Here is a 15,983-nt window from a genome sequence, read left to right on the forward strand (position 1 = left end):
TTTATTTTTGAAACAGAGAGACACAGAGCATGAGCAGGGGAGGGTCAGAGAAAGGGGAAGACACAGAATCCGAAGCAGGCTTCCAGGCTCAGAGCTGTCAGCACAGAGCCCTACGCAGGGCTCGAACTCAAGAGCTGTGAGATCATGACCTAAGACAAAACCAAGACTCACGTGCTTAACTGACTGAGCCACCCAGGTGGCCCCACATCGGGCTCTGTGTTGGCAGTGCAGAGCCTGCTTGGGATTCTCTCCTCCTCTCTCTCTGCCCCTCTCCACTTGTGTTCTCTCTCTCACTCTCTCTCTCAAAATAAATAAATAAATAAAAGTAAAAAAATATATATAAACTATTAAACCTGAAATTAATTTAGATCACTTATGTTAAATTGCCTACGGAGGTGGTCCATTTAAAATAATTGTTCAATAAATCTTACTTCTCTTTACTGTAGAATATAAATAAAAACATCAAGAGATGAGAAGGCCTGAAGAGAAGCCAAACCAAAACATTATGATTTGTATGTTCAGGGACAACTTCTTTAACTTCCTTGAGTTTTATTTAACTCATAAATATATGCAAGGCAATATAAAAATATATCCCTACTTTTGTTTTTCATAGCCTGCAAATTTTCTAATATACATATTACTGGCATTATTATCAAGGATCAATCTGGGGCTGTCAGCCAGTTCCAATAGGGGCACAATCTCTATTAATGACTCAACAACATGAGTACATTCCAACAAGAATAATCACCTGCCGACCACAGAAAAGTGTTCTCCAGCGTATTCCTCTCGGAAAATGTACATATTGCTTAACCAAATAACCAAATCATCTCCCCACTGATAGCATTTTATTTGTAATATTCAACCTCTGTGGACTAAAGATGAAAGAAATACCATTAGCACCTCCTCCTGATCTTCCTAAACTCTACCTTCCAATGAGATTTTGGGTTTATCAACCAAGATAAGTCAAAGGCTTGGTGCATAGTTACAGTCAGGAAAAGTAGGAGGCCCTGATGCTCAGGGAGGTGGTAAGGCTGAGCCAAAGAGCTAGACCTGCTGTGAGAACTTCTGGCTCACCAGTGACCCCAAGGGTGTTACAAAATTTAACAAAAACTAACAGATGACAAACAAACAAAAAAAAGAGCAAAGCACATTTATTCTCTCTAAATACATTTTTACATAAATCCCAAAATACTGTTGTTTAAGCGTGTGATGAAAATCAAACAGTAGAATGTTGCAGCTTCAATCTCTGATCTGAGTAGATAATTTGGACAAAAACAAACGCACATACCTATTACTAAAGGAGATGCACATCCCCACGCCCCCGGCCCACCTCAAGAAGTTCAATTTCTTAGATTAATCTAATCTGCTCAGTTAACAGTAACATACATGTATCGCGTGATAACTTGTTTTCTGAAGCAATATGGGAACTCAGACTGTTGAGCCACTATTCCCACGCTTCTCCAACTAGAGACCCTTTATCTCACCAGAGGAAATTTTAGCCTGACAAACCTTCCCTTTTTTATTGTTAATGGTATATTTTCTTCCCAGGTGAGTTTTACCCCCAAAACACCAAGATCCAGTTACATCAGATTTTTAGGTGCTCATATGTCATTTGTACACTAAGCAAAATCCAAGAGATTATTTTCACCATTAATCTTCACAACTAATAAAAAGATGAATGTAAACAGGCAGCCTTAAAACTAGAGGTGAGCATTTTACCGGTAATACTTTCCCATAGCTCCTTGATGAAGATGATCCACTGAAGCAAAACTTCTACACGATCTATTAATAGAGAATGAGATTAATGAAGGATTATGTCATAATGAGTCTGCCTGCGAGTAGCTTCAGTTCTGGTCCTTTGCTGCCAAAATACAGTTCTCATTTCCAACAAACAAAGTCTATCTGAGAGAAAGCACAGAGCCCCTTTAGAACTGGAAAGTCCTGTGCATAATAATGACTGTCTAACTCTTCTTTTGCCAAAGAGCTTCAGCACTTTCAATGTCATAGGTCAATGCAGTGATTCAGAGGGGGCCTGATCCTTATCTAAGCTTTTGCAACAAAATTAGAATGTGCTGTAGTCTTATTAAAGAAATGTTTGTTCCTCCATCAATGAGCTGAAAAGAAAGCAGCTCAATGTACTTTTGCAAATTACAGCAATAAACTGCTTGAATTAACTGCTTTATTACAAATATTTAATTATTCTGAGGGTTAAATATCCAACATTTTGGAAAGGCAAAATTAGCAGTCCACTTGATAATCTACTTCATTTAAAATCTGTTACGACGGTGTATTTTTGTTTTTATTTTTAAACAATTCCAATTTTCAGTCGTCTTCATTGTAAATTCAGCCAGTTTCCATTTGGAATGAAAAAGAACACATATAGCCTTTAATTCTGAAGTAAATTGTCAAGAAAATCAAATTCATAATCTGTGAGAAATTACAAAAGGCAGACCTTGTTTTTATTTCCTAGGAACATGAAGTATGACAAAAACGAAATAGGACTCAAAACACCAAGTTAAGATCAGTCACATTTTAAGTAAGACCTATTTGAAAATCTAGATAAAAGAACATCATTATCATCATTATCATTATTAAGTTGGTTATTGTTTAAATGTCCTTTAAAGTACACTCCCCTTTAAAACACAAAGGACCATGAATTAAAACTTTGCCTCACAAGAAAACTCTACAGATACATGTTGAACAAAAAACAAATGTCCTCAAAGGAAAGTTTTTTACTCCAACAAAATAAAATTCATCAATCCAAATCTGCTTTTCATTTATCAGTTCAGTGGTACCAAAGCACATGAAAATTATTTTGAAAAAAAAAAACAATCATTTTATCTGGGTTATATTCTTAAAAAATAAGAAAGTAGACAGCATTTTGCCATAGGGCAAAGAAAAATATTACAATAACAGAAAATGGATCAGCCAGGATATGCTTCAACAGAGGGACATATCAAAGCATTATTATAGTCTCTCTTCACTTACTGTTTGGATTCACTAATCTACATCACTAAATTGACCATTCAGTGCCAGAAAATCTGCCATGTAGGTCTCGACTTTTCATAGCAGCTCTTAAATGTGTATTCGGAAAGTACAAAGTGCTGAATATATTTTCAGCCTTTTTATACTACGATTTACAACTAATGACCTTAAGCAATGTCATGCATGTAAAACAAAATTATGAGACCACCCTGGTTTAGAGCAGAATAAAGGTATAGAATCGAACTTCATTATCATTCAAATTTAATAGGGGAGAAGAACAGTAGTAAAAAGAAAGAAAAAAATCCATAGTAATATAGATAAATCTATTTTGCAGTTTTACTTTATAAAAATATCCTCCACTTTTATTTCGCTATTACCGGCTCAGAGTAAGTAGACAATTATCTAAGCTTAATGCCAAAAGTAATAATTCATTGCACACATTCAAAACCCTTGTGCCACATCAGCCAGTGCCTGCAGGGATAAAACATTTATCAGTTGCTCCTTAGAGCAATAGTGGGTTTGAAAATTTGGCTGCCCAGGCTGACATTTAGTGAAATCATAGTTTTTGCTTGATTCAGAACCCAACACAGGAAACCCTGATACTAGGATGACCCCACTGGCAGCGTGCCTCCTGATACCCACTGAACTGCGGGCTCCTCTCTGTCCCACTACTTCCCATGAAAGAAGTCCTTTTACGTCCCTGCTATAGTTGGCACACTGCCCTTTTCACAGACCCAACGAACCGTCATCTTGGATGTAACAAATTAGTACATTCTCAGAATAATAATAAGTTCAGGCATGAAAACACTATTGTTTTTATTTAGAAATGAAGTAACTCATTTTAGCTGGGTGACTTTTTCAGTGTAACACCACAGGCCAAAAAAAAAAAATCTTTTCTGAAAAGAATGGTCAATTTCAGGAGAGAGATGACACATCATTTGCTGTAAAAATCAGGGAACGGCGAAAAAATAGGGAAAAATGGCATTTGTTGCAGAGTAAAGAGAAAATAGGGGGTTTGAGAGAAATACAAATGTAAAACAAGTAATATGTCCATTTCAAAGTATAATTAGAGAAATAAGATTGGGAATAAGTACAATACACAGTTGATTTTCAGTATCAGGTTAAGATCTAGTAGCTGACTTTTCTGCTTGTAATTGCAAAAAATACACAACTAAGTTTTTTTTTAAATGACCTTCAAGTATATTAGAAAAATAATTAAATGTAGACAATGTTAAAACACTAGAGAATAACGTAAACATGTTTTCATATGTTAATGACCATGTCAAAATTTACTTTCAGTTTTCAAAAAGATCCTTTCACTACTCCATGTGTGTGTGTGTGTGTGTGTGTGTGCGCGCGCGTGTGTGTATGTTTCCATGCTGAAGAATTTTCTACTATGCCCATAAAGAAAAGGAAAAAGTTAATATTTACAAATTTGCATATAAGTCGAGTCTACTTAAAATCAGAGCCATAATTTATAGAAAACACTTTTCCTCATTATTCTGGAAGGGCCATCACCACCTTTCAATGTCAGGAACCCTGAAAAATACGACTATAAAAACTACTGTTATAATAGTCTTTATGACAGCTTCAACTGAGATTTAACTGAGATTTGAGTAGCAAGTATACCTTTAAGCAGACAATAAGATGAAATTAGAACTGACAAAAAGGGTGAAATAATAAAGTAAATAAATATATATTTTCAATATTCTAGATTTTCTCCAATGTAAATGTCAGCTCAAAATTATAATCTAGAAATCAAAACAATCATTAATCGACTCTCCCTTTGCTCTAGCCCTGATCATTTTAAACAAATCATGATATTTCATGTAAAAATGTACCACAAATTTACTAAACTTTCTGGTTCAAATGAGTTCAAGAATATCTCATTATAAATGGAGACAGTCCTGAAAAGGCAGCCAAGCATGACTAAAAAGATCACTCTTTTACACAAAAAATAGCCTTCTTATTTTACCCTTTGTTGAAAAGACATTTGGCCAGCCACAGGGGAAATACATAATCTACTTTTATATTCAAATAATTTATTTGAAAACTCTATGGCTACAATGACCCTAAAACAATTCTGGATTGAATATACATATTACATGGGTTTATGTGATCTTAATCATTGACTTGTTTTCATGTGTTAGCAATGATTTTGGCATTTCTTTTTAATAAAGAAAAAACATTCATACACTTTGATAAAAATTTACCATTATGTAAAATTATATCTGAAATGAAACAGATGTTATTACCGTGGTATAGTTCTGTAAATAATTTTACCTGTGAAGTCAACTTTGAATATTGCAGTTCTTTTCATGTAGCAATCTATCAATTTGATCTAATATACATTCCAACACACAGTCTGTCTGGTAACAACATGTCAGAAATTATGCCATCATAATCTGCCTTTTATAAAGACAGGCAGATATGTTCAAATACTTGAACATTTCAAGATTTTAAAAACCTCCCTCCACATAGATTTGCTCTTTTCAATCCTGTGAATTTTTGTTTCAGTGTTTTGATAATAAAGATTGATATTTTGAACTCAAAGTTATAGCATATTTAACTATGAAATATCTTCCCTCCTTTCTCACAGGAGTCAAAGAAGATGCCAGCAGCAAATGATGTTTGTCCATTTACTTTAAGTAAGACACTGGTCCTTTCATTCAGTTACTCAATATCCAAGATTATATAACAGCAGAGAATAGCATACACTGAGAAGGAAAAGCTTAAAGCAATTAGTTTCCTTCTAAGTACTTTAGCCTTCCTTATTTGGGTTTTAAAAAAACAGGCAATCATACAATGAATTTCAAGCAGCCATACAAAGCATTTTAAAAACTGTTTCTACAGTCTTAATTTCCTTTCATCCTTGTACACATAAAAGAGAGGAAGTAGCTCTCACATTCGTGTTCTAAAATTGATCACTCAGATAGTCTAGAAAGTTTTCTATGCTTTCCACCCATGTTTTCTCTCTCACTTTCAAGGTACAAATGAGATATTCCCAGCTCTAACACAGAAGACCAAAATGTAAAATGTCGACTTGTCTTGCACATTCCGGGTGCCTCCCTAGACTCTGCCACTCTCCCAGCAGAGCAGAATGAATATCTGTGCTAACCATACATTTCAGGACAAAGGAACTAATTCATGGGGGAGGGGAGACCACACACCATTTATAAGGTTTGTTCAGTTTACAAGAAAACTATTGTCAATGCTTTGTTGATTCATTATGAATGACCCTGCGTGACAAATAACAAGCCGCCACCTCCTTGCTGAGCCTCACCAGAACGCTTCCTGCATTCGAGAGCAGCCCAGGATCTGCGGGGCTAATTGTTATTTAAGGAAACTATAGCTGTAGGTATATGGGATAGCTCTGATCACAGACCTAGCCATCTGGTTGAAGATTTGATGAAACTGTGGCTCTGGTACCCAAAAGATCACGCACAATAGCACAGTGCTTGCTACTGCTGTACAAAACTCTGATGTGAAGAACCAAATTCCACTAGAGGGAGTGAACAGAGCCAGGAAAGGATCATAGAGATGCTGACTCTATGCAGGGTCCCACCACCAGGACATTTTAGTCACTACGGAATCTTCTTGTCTCCCCACCTACAAAATGGGACTAAAATATTTTTTTAAAGGAAAATCACCTTAAAATCTTTTGTTGCAAAATGCTATACAGCGCGCAAGTATTATCTTCATCATCCATTGAACCTTTGTACTTTTTTCTCTGTCCCGAGGGAAATAATAAATTGACATATTTTCTATCATCAGAGATCCTTTTAAGACCACAATGTGATTGCACTCCAGCACATCTCACACTTATCCCCATTAAAAACACACAAAGGGGTGAAAGCAGGGAAAGAAATAGGTAGGCATAAAGGGCAGCTCAGATACACTGTTGTACAACATGGGCACTCTCCCCTAACCTGCCCCAGCCTCTAAGACGGCGAGTGTAACCATCGCACAAAGAAGCCTCAAATGGGCTCTGCATATGTTCCAGTTGAAATTGGCTGCTCTGTGGGTAAGAGCACACAGATTGCTCTCCCGAGTGGCCATTTGATTGCGGATCAGCTATGTGTTCCCCTACTGCTCCAACAACCCTGAAAGGCGTCCCGTATCTTTTTAAGTGGTTGGGTTAGTTGGAAGCACAGGAGAGAAATCTGTTCCTCTTTGTGGCACCCACATGGAGCATTGTAGTGGGCTTTTTTTTCTTTCTTTAAGGAATAAAGGGACCTTAAAAATAAACCCAGACCTCCATGAAGAAAAGTTCTTTGGGGGCCTGATGGGGAAAGAATCCTTCACCTTTACTTCTCCATTGGTTTTATCAGCTGTGGGATTTCCCTGGGCCACCGAGTGGTCTTCAGAGGAGAATAGAGTGTTTCAAGGTGGTGGGGAAACTGGCACTCTTAGAGGTTGCTGATGGTATGTTACTTGGTAAGCCTCTGTGGAGGGCGGTCTGGCAATTTCTACCAAAGCCCTACTTCCAGGAATCTATCTTATGGCTCTGCTCCCACATGTGTGAAATGGCATATGCATATAAGGTTGTTTACTGTAGTAGTGTTTGCAGTAGCAAACATTAAGAACACCTTAATGTCCCTCAAGAGGAGCTAGGTATATATTATGATACAAGGATACAAGGAAATAACATACAATGTAAAAAAGAATAAGGAACTAATATAAAATGATCTCTAAGACACAGCGTTAAGAGGGAAGAAAGCAAGGTGTAGAAGAATATGAACTGAATGAGCCTCCTGTTAAAGAATCGGGGAATTGGTATATATGGCTTCTGGGTTCCGTGAGAGCAGAACTCATGCTTGTTTTGCCCTCCCTTACGCCTTTAGGGACAGGAAATATTTTACTTCAGGTGAAGAAAGTTCTGAAATAAAATGGTAGTGAATGAGGGACAGCAAAAGAGTCATGAATAGATTTCAAAAAAAAAAAAGTCTGAATTCAAAGATATACACAGAACTTGATAGAAAATTTCATGAAAAAAAAAAAATCCCAGAAAATCCTAACAGTGTGATTAAGAGTGATTTTTCTCCCTGCGTCTTTATCCTTTCATCTGCTTGTCAATTTTTCTAGGAGGATGCATGTATTGAGTAATTTAACAACAAAACGAAATACTACATTGGACTTTTAAATCAACTGTACTTGGTGACGCTGGATGTGTGGTTTGGGAGATGGAGAAGTCGAGAATAGTTCTGAGTTTTTCAACTAGGAAAACCAAGTGGATGTTGTTGGGGGGAGTTGAATCGAGGAGGCCAATGAGAAGGAGACAGGCATTGGACTTACTACTAAATGTTTCTCAGGGTTTACGGCAAGCTGGCCTTAGGGTGCCACCTATTCCACTGTAAGAACGTGCAGCCATATTTCTACCATGGAATCACCTGGGAGTTGCCCTTGGGACACAGACAACCTTGTTTCTAAAGAAACTTACAAATCACTCAAAGCAGTGTTGACTTTCACTAGTATTGTTTCTATTGACTTGCAAATAAGTGCACTTGTGTAGGACAAAAATTCCTGCACACGCTGCCTCTGGTTACACAGAAACAGCTAAGGGTAAACAAGGTGGTGCTCAGCAGATTCAGGACACTCTGTTTGGCATCCTCAGGATCCCCCCTCTTTGTCGATTCCTCAAGGACATTTCCCACCTTTACTGGCTTCCTCCACAACCCGGAGCCCATGCTGCATGCATCCATCCAGCTGGCCTCTGCTCTCCACCTCCTCTCTCTTCCCTGTTCTTCTAGGAGAGGCTCTCTCCTCCCTCCCTCTGCCCTTCAACCAGCCAAGCTTTGCTTTTTGTGCAGAGATTCAATTCTATTTTAGTTAATATCAAATATTATTGGCATCATATCCTACTCTTCCTAAAACCCTAGGTTTTTCTAGCATATGGGATGTCATGTGCATTTGAAAATATTAGAATATACTATTTTTACCTCTATTACAAAGTCTCTGACATGGAAGTATACTGTTTGCCAGCAGAAATTCTCTGAACAATTTAAGCTACACCAGGGTTTTGTCTAGTAGAGGCTTTCCTAAAGAGCCCCCAGGACTTAATGAGTGCCCCCCCAAAAATAATAAATGTTCAAATGGGTTGGGAACACTTGACTTCTATCTTGTCCTCTTACAGCTTCACCAACAACATTGGCTGTTAGAGGCTCAGAAGAGTTCTATAATAAAAATCTGGTTTAATTTTGTTTAAACCAGAGTGTCCTACATTTATTCCTCCCCTTATTATTATTGTTATTATTTACCGAATACCTTTTGTTAAATTCTTTATAAGAATGATCTCATGCAACCCTTACCATGACTATATGATGTAAGTGCCATTGTAATCTTCAGTTGACAGATGGGGAAAATGAGGCCTCGAGAAATTTAGAAATTTACCAAGTCAAACCACCATTGAGTGGCAGAGTCAGGATTCCACTGTTTTTGTCTGATTCTGGAGACATGTGTTCCTCTTCTCTGGGACTTGTGGGCATCTTTCTTGACAGTGTTCGAATCTGTATTTGGGCCCGAACTTTAAGGAGTGAAACAGTAATATCTGGGGGAGGGGGGCTGTGAGGTGGAAGGAGCAGGAGGAAAGGGAAATGGGGGCTATTTACATTGCTGCTCCTCCCCACCTGCCAATTCTCCCTTCAGGCACTTCATGTTCTCTTAAAATGAACCTCAGCTCCCTCATCTGAAAAATGGACATATTGATATTTCTCAAAATTACTATACAGCTCGAATTTAAAAATCTGCAAAGTACTTACAGCATGCTGCGTCAGCATGGTGATCCTAACACACACTAGTTCCTGGCACGTGTAAGACCCTAAGAAATGGTGATAATACGACTTTTGACAAGTTTCTAAGCCTCTCTTGTGTCTCAGTTTATTCACATGTAAATGGGGATAATAATGTGACCCACGTGACATCACAGGGGTGACTGTGAATATTATATGACGAGCTAACATGTAGAGCACACAGCAAACGCTATCTGGGTTTGTCATTATAATTATTTCTCTACACGTGGCTAACAGCACGGAGCAGCTCTGGAAAGCACACCCAGAATTCTGTCACCAGAATGAAAAACATCAGGCTCTCTAATTCCAAAGATTCTACTGTCTATAAGTAGACCGTTACTCCTTCATCCAAACAACTGTCCTTTGCTTCAAAAGTTTAGCTAGACCTCAGGTGCTGGTTACTTTCGGACAAAGCTCTTCAGATTTAAACGGAAGATACTTTTGGAAACAATTCTTAATCTTTCTTTTCAGTGAGTGTTGATTCTGCTTGGCAACATGTGGCCTCCGAAGTTAAATAAATGGCTGCCACCAATGTCATAGCTACTTTCTACACTGCTTGGCCAAAAGAGAAGGAGGAAACAATCTAATCCCCCCACTACATCTACCCACCACCACGGATTCCTAAACCCAAGGCTTACGCACTCTTACATTATGGTATCGTACCTCACTGTGAATTCACATAGTGAGCGAGGAAACTCTATTAAGCTACGTCATCTTGCTAAATTTCCATGCACGTGAGTACCGGGGTGGGGGGCACAGAAAATTTGGTGATGATATTGAACCATTTGCACTCGGCAACTAGAAACTTAAACTTAACTGGAATGCACAGAAATGGGGTTCCCTGATTAAATGCTTTGGTTATTACAAAACCTTTTTTGCTTCAATTCACGTCGAAAATCTATTTAAACGATACATTTTATTACACTTATTTTACAAAATAACATGTAGTATTGCTTCGTAGAGAAAAATTGGTAAGACACAAATAATAAAAAAAATGAAAACCAAGGATTAGTCCAAGCTGTGTAAGAACCCTGTCAATGTTTTACATATATAACCACATACCTTTATATATTTTTCACAAAGTTGGAGTTATGTTGTTTGATAACTTTGCTTTTAAAACTTAACATTATATCATGAACCTTGTCCTGTCATTAAATATTTTTCTAAAAAGTTTTAATGGCTAAGATGTTGTATTCTATGCACATACAAAGGTTTATTGTAAGAATCTCCTGTTGGTGTTGAACATTTGTGTTGTTCCCTAACATCTAAATATCTCCTCCTTCCTCACATACTCCCCAAAGCCACTTGGGCTCCAGGCACAGGAATACTTGCTATGGTTGAATAATTCATGAGCTTTTCTAGGTCTGGGCCTTCGTTCCTGCTCTCTCCACCTAGACTGTCCTTTTCAGCCTAGCAAGTGCCCCATTCCCCAAGGCCTATCTAATCTGAGTAAATGACTTAATCTCTGGCCTCAGCTTCCACACCTGTGAAATGAACACAATAATGTTACTTTCCTCCCAATATTTTTTGAGGATCAATGAGTCAATACTTCTAAAGGCCTTAAAATAAGCTTGCCTAAATTTGGGAAATGCTCCACAAATGTTAGCTGTTTAGTATTATTATTACCTGACATACCGTCTAATCTGTATTAGGCAACCCCAGCTTGTACATAATTCCATTTCATCTTTAGGAAACACTGGGGGTCTAAAGATTTCATGCATGGAGTGCAGAGGTTAGAATCTGGAAGGGACTTCAGAGACCATCTAAATACTATGGTCCTCAAAGTATAAGTCACCTGAGGAGCTTGTTAAAAATGCAGATACCTGAGCTCCACTCCAGTCTTACTGAACCAGAATCTCTGGTGGGTGCAGCCTAGGAAAATGGATTTTTATCAAGCCCCCAGGTGATTATTAAGCATGAGTGTAATAGGAACTACTCATTACAGTCCAAAACCCTCAGTCTGCCAATGAGAGAACAAGGCCGTAAAAGGTTAAGTAATTCCCCTTAGATGAAAGTGGCAGAAAACCCATCTAGTTTGTGGAAAGAAAGAGATGCTGTATCTCACATCACCAGTGAAACACAAATGATTTCAAGGATGCTTCAATGATGCCGCAGTTCCAAGCTTTTGTACTGGAATAAAAGACGAATGTTCGCTCAGATCAGGCTTAAAATCTGATTCCAGATCTATTGGGAGGAAGATTGATCAAAATTCAACCTAATTGTGGTTTCTCATTTACAGTGAAAACGTGAATCCCAATGAAGAATTGATCTCAGTCACTGAACAGTGACTGACATTACTGTAAACACACATCCACACCGTGCGGTTCAAAGCAGCTTGCTCCTAATAAAGACATTTCTATTTTGTCTTGTCTATTTAATTTGACATTTGTCTTTTGGCAGAAGATGCATTATTAAGACAAGGAACAGAGATGTCTCCTTCCTTTTGGAACCACATGAAAAATTTCATTTTATTTTATTTTAGGGGTGAGCGGATATGTGAATTGAGGGAAGATTTCCTGTATAATTATTTCTGAGATACATATTTCCATTTGAGGAAAAGCCATACAAGAAAATGAAGTCCATTCTTAATAAATCAGACTATTCATTTTATTCAAGGACCACTTCTATTTTTAAAAATGAGCATAGTTGATTCTGAAGTCAAGCACAACAGTGGTATTAGACTGCCATGCCCACTGATTAAATCATGTGATTAGAACAGAGCTCTAATTTTAAATAAACCAAAGTAATACCTTAGAAAAAGATAATGGTACTGTATCTCCTGATGAAGCACATGATATATTTCCTAAATGGAAAAAAAAAAAAAAAAGACACTTATCCACAGTTGTTGCTTGGAGAAATAAACTATGGTTTCTACTGGAAACCTCTGAGGCTATTTATTATTATTGTCATGGTACTATTATTCAAGAGAGAAATAGATTGTTGGAGTGTACAGTGCAAACGGGTCCACTGTCTCAGGAGGGTTATCTTGTGCCATTGACTGTCTTGTCCCTGCATACTGGTAGGACAGTGTCCTGGGAAGCTACGCAATATATACAAGCATACCACAGGCTTGGCCAATGGTCTGCACTTGGTAGAAAGTTTCCCAGAAACAGTCTTTACCACTTTCCCTTTTACTCACATGTTCAAAGAAGAATCGTGTTGCCTTTTGGCATCCTCTCCTCAAAACCAGAAGTATGTAAGGGTGATGTGGATCACAGAAGAGTGGCCACAACTGCAATATTCATAAACAGCCAAAGGATTGCAGCTTGGGGTACATGATCTTTTGGGGATCACCAAGAACTTCTGTTCACGTTCTGCATCTCCCTCCCTTCCATCTCCACCACTCTTGTTCTGCCATCTTTCCCTCCTCATACAGCATCACGTCATTCCCTCCTCCTGTCAGACTGTAACAACTGGCTTCTGTTTGGCCTTGGCTTTGAAACGTTGTTAAGAGGCCAAAAGGCTGAAATGACCAAACACCTTGGCTCTGTTTCCTCATTTGACAGAATTTCAAAAGCTTCATTTCAATCTTAATGATCTCAAAGATACAATGGTTGTTATATAGTTTTTACTGACTGCTTAATCCATGACATTACTTCCATAGGGTGAGGTTGTTAGATTATCCTGCAGGAAGGAAAATCTTAAGTCATCACACATTTCCCTGTGTGGTGTACTTCTTAGGTGATGAGTCAATCTAGAGCTTTAACATATGAGGTTGATTTCATCAAATCATGGATCACCTGTGTTTCTTTTTTTAAAACAATGTTTATTTATTTTTGAGAGAGAGAGTGAGTGTGAGTGGGGGATGGGGAGAGAACGAAAATCCCAAGCAGACTTTGCATTGTCAGCACGGAGCCCTACATGGGGCTCAAACTTATGACTGTGAGATCATGATCTGAGCCAAAATCAAGAGTCGGATGCCTAATGACTGAGACACCCACTGGAAACACAGCCGCCTGTATTTCTTATATTGCTTACACAATAATCATAAGGGGTATTCTGTGCCATATTGTCATCTGCTCCAAAAACTTTATTGTAAGTAGAATGAAACTTTTCACACTGGAGCCAGGACAAATAATCTACAGATAATGAAGGGCTTGTTGGCTTTTAAACTGTGTAATGCATATATTATATCTATGAGCTGTGATTTAAAAACAAAATTGAGGACTGACTTTGGCACCACCTGCTTAGTACCGACCAATGCTCAGGACGGCAAAACTTGTATGTATTTCAGTACTTGGTTTGCTTAGAAAAAAATGGTCTAATGTGAAGCCTCATATTTAGCTAATTTTCCACAATGACTCAGTACTGTTTCTGCCATACTGGAAATAGATTATTCCTGTCCATCTTCTCTATATGTGAATGAAATCTCTTGGGATCTGTTGAACTTTATCTTATTAATGTGACCCATTCTCTTAATATATGTAAGCATTTTTCAGGTCTAGTTTGGGGCCAACAAATTGTTGCCAGCATATTGTTCTGGCATTCAGGTCAGGTATACATTGTTAAATCATTGGGACAAATTCTGGAAATGTTTAATGTGCTAAGACTGGCAATGCACTAATGTTAATTTGCTTTTTCAGTCAACACCCCAATCAGCTGTGTTTTCCTAAGATTTTAGTAGTTCACCAATTTACCTAAGGAAAAAAATTGTCAAAATACATTGTCCCTTGTTTTTGACTTTAATATCTGATTAAGATTACTGTAGGGATCAATTCAATTAGCCTGATAAGAGTCAGATAATATTTGGGGCGCCTGGGTGGCGCAGTCGGTTAAGCGTCCGACTTCAGCCAGGTCACGATCTCGCGGTCCGTGAGTTCGAGCCCCGCGTCGGGCTCTGGGCTGATGGCTCAGAGCCTGGAGCCTGTTTCCGATTCTGTGTCTCCCTCTCTCTCTGCCCCTCCCCCGTTCGTGCTCTGTCTCTCTCTGTCCCAAAAATAAATAAACGTTGAAAAAAGAAATTAAAAAAAAAAAAGACTCAGATAATATTTGTTGCTGATATTCTATAAATGTTTGTAGAAATATTCTAAATGCTGATAAATTGATGTATTGGTGGAAACTCTCTACAGATTGTTTGCCAAATAATTTCAAGCAATTCATTTAATTTTCTGTCATACCATTATCACATGACATATGGCCATATTTAAATAATATTTAATTCTTAATTTGATGACTACATGCTTAATTTGAAAACCTTAGATAAAATATGCAATAAGAATGAAAAGCAAGGTGTGGTTTCTTGGGTATTTAATAATGAGACATAAAATTCTCATGATAAGCAAAAATTAAAAATGACAATTCCAACCCTTTGAAATGTTATCTAATGTATTATGTGTTAGAGAGGCTCTACTCTATTTAAAAAATCATCAATACTTGAATTATAAATCACAAATTTAGAAATAATTTCACTTACTTTCAAATATCAAATAATCTGAAGGAAAAAATCTGCAGTGATTTATTTTTTATGAAAGAGCTATTTGTAGTTACTTTATCATCCACATTTTTTTTTTCAGTAAAAAGGGAATTAAACTATTACAGGACACCTTGTTAAGTAATTATATAGCAACATCACTGTGCAATTAAATAGCCATCAGTCCCTGCAGCTGAGAAATTTCAGGTAATTATTCAAAGATAATTTAATAGGAGAATTACTGTATTCAAGCAAGCATTAGCTAGTAATCTACCTCAATTAAAGCATCCAATTAATTTCAGAACCTTGATAACAGTTGCCTTTGGCAAAACTATCCTTTCCCCTCATTTGATCCTACATATAGAATATTCCTTAAACATTGTATAAAGTTAATTTACTTCTCCAAAAAGAAGTCTCCAAAAAGTATATTAATACTAGTCTCCTGATGCAAGTATAAAAAACATTCCTTCCTCCTCCTCCTCCTCTTCCTCCTCTCCCCTTCTTCTCTTCTCCTTCTCCTTCTCCTTCTTTCTCCTTCTCCTTCTTTCTCCTTCTCCTTCCTTCTCCTTCTCTCTCCTTCTCCTTCTCCTTCTCCTTCTCCTTCTTCTCTCTCTCTTTCTCTCATACCTTCTACCCACCCTCTTATGTAGAAATTGAGCAAGGTAGATTTGGATTCTGGAACATTAACTTCCTCAGTTTTCATCACAAAAAGCAGAAAAAACCTCCTAGCAATGGAAACTTCCAGAAGGGGCTTTTGTTTTCAGATTGATTAGCTGGTTAGACAAACTATCTTTGGGAAA

Source organism: Leopardus geoffroyi, chromosome C2 (genome assembly GCF_018350155.1).
Source record: "Leopardus geoffroyi isolate Oge1 chromosome C2, O.geoffroyi_Oge1_pat1.0, whole genome shotgun sequence".
In the NCBI taxonomy this organism is placed as follows: domain Eukaryota; kingdom Metazoa; phylum Chordata; class Mammalia; order Carnivora; family Felidae; genus Leopardus; species Leopardus geoffroyi.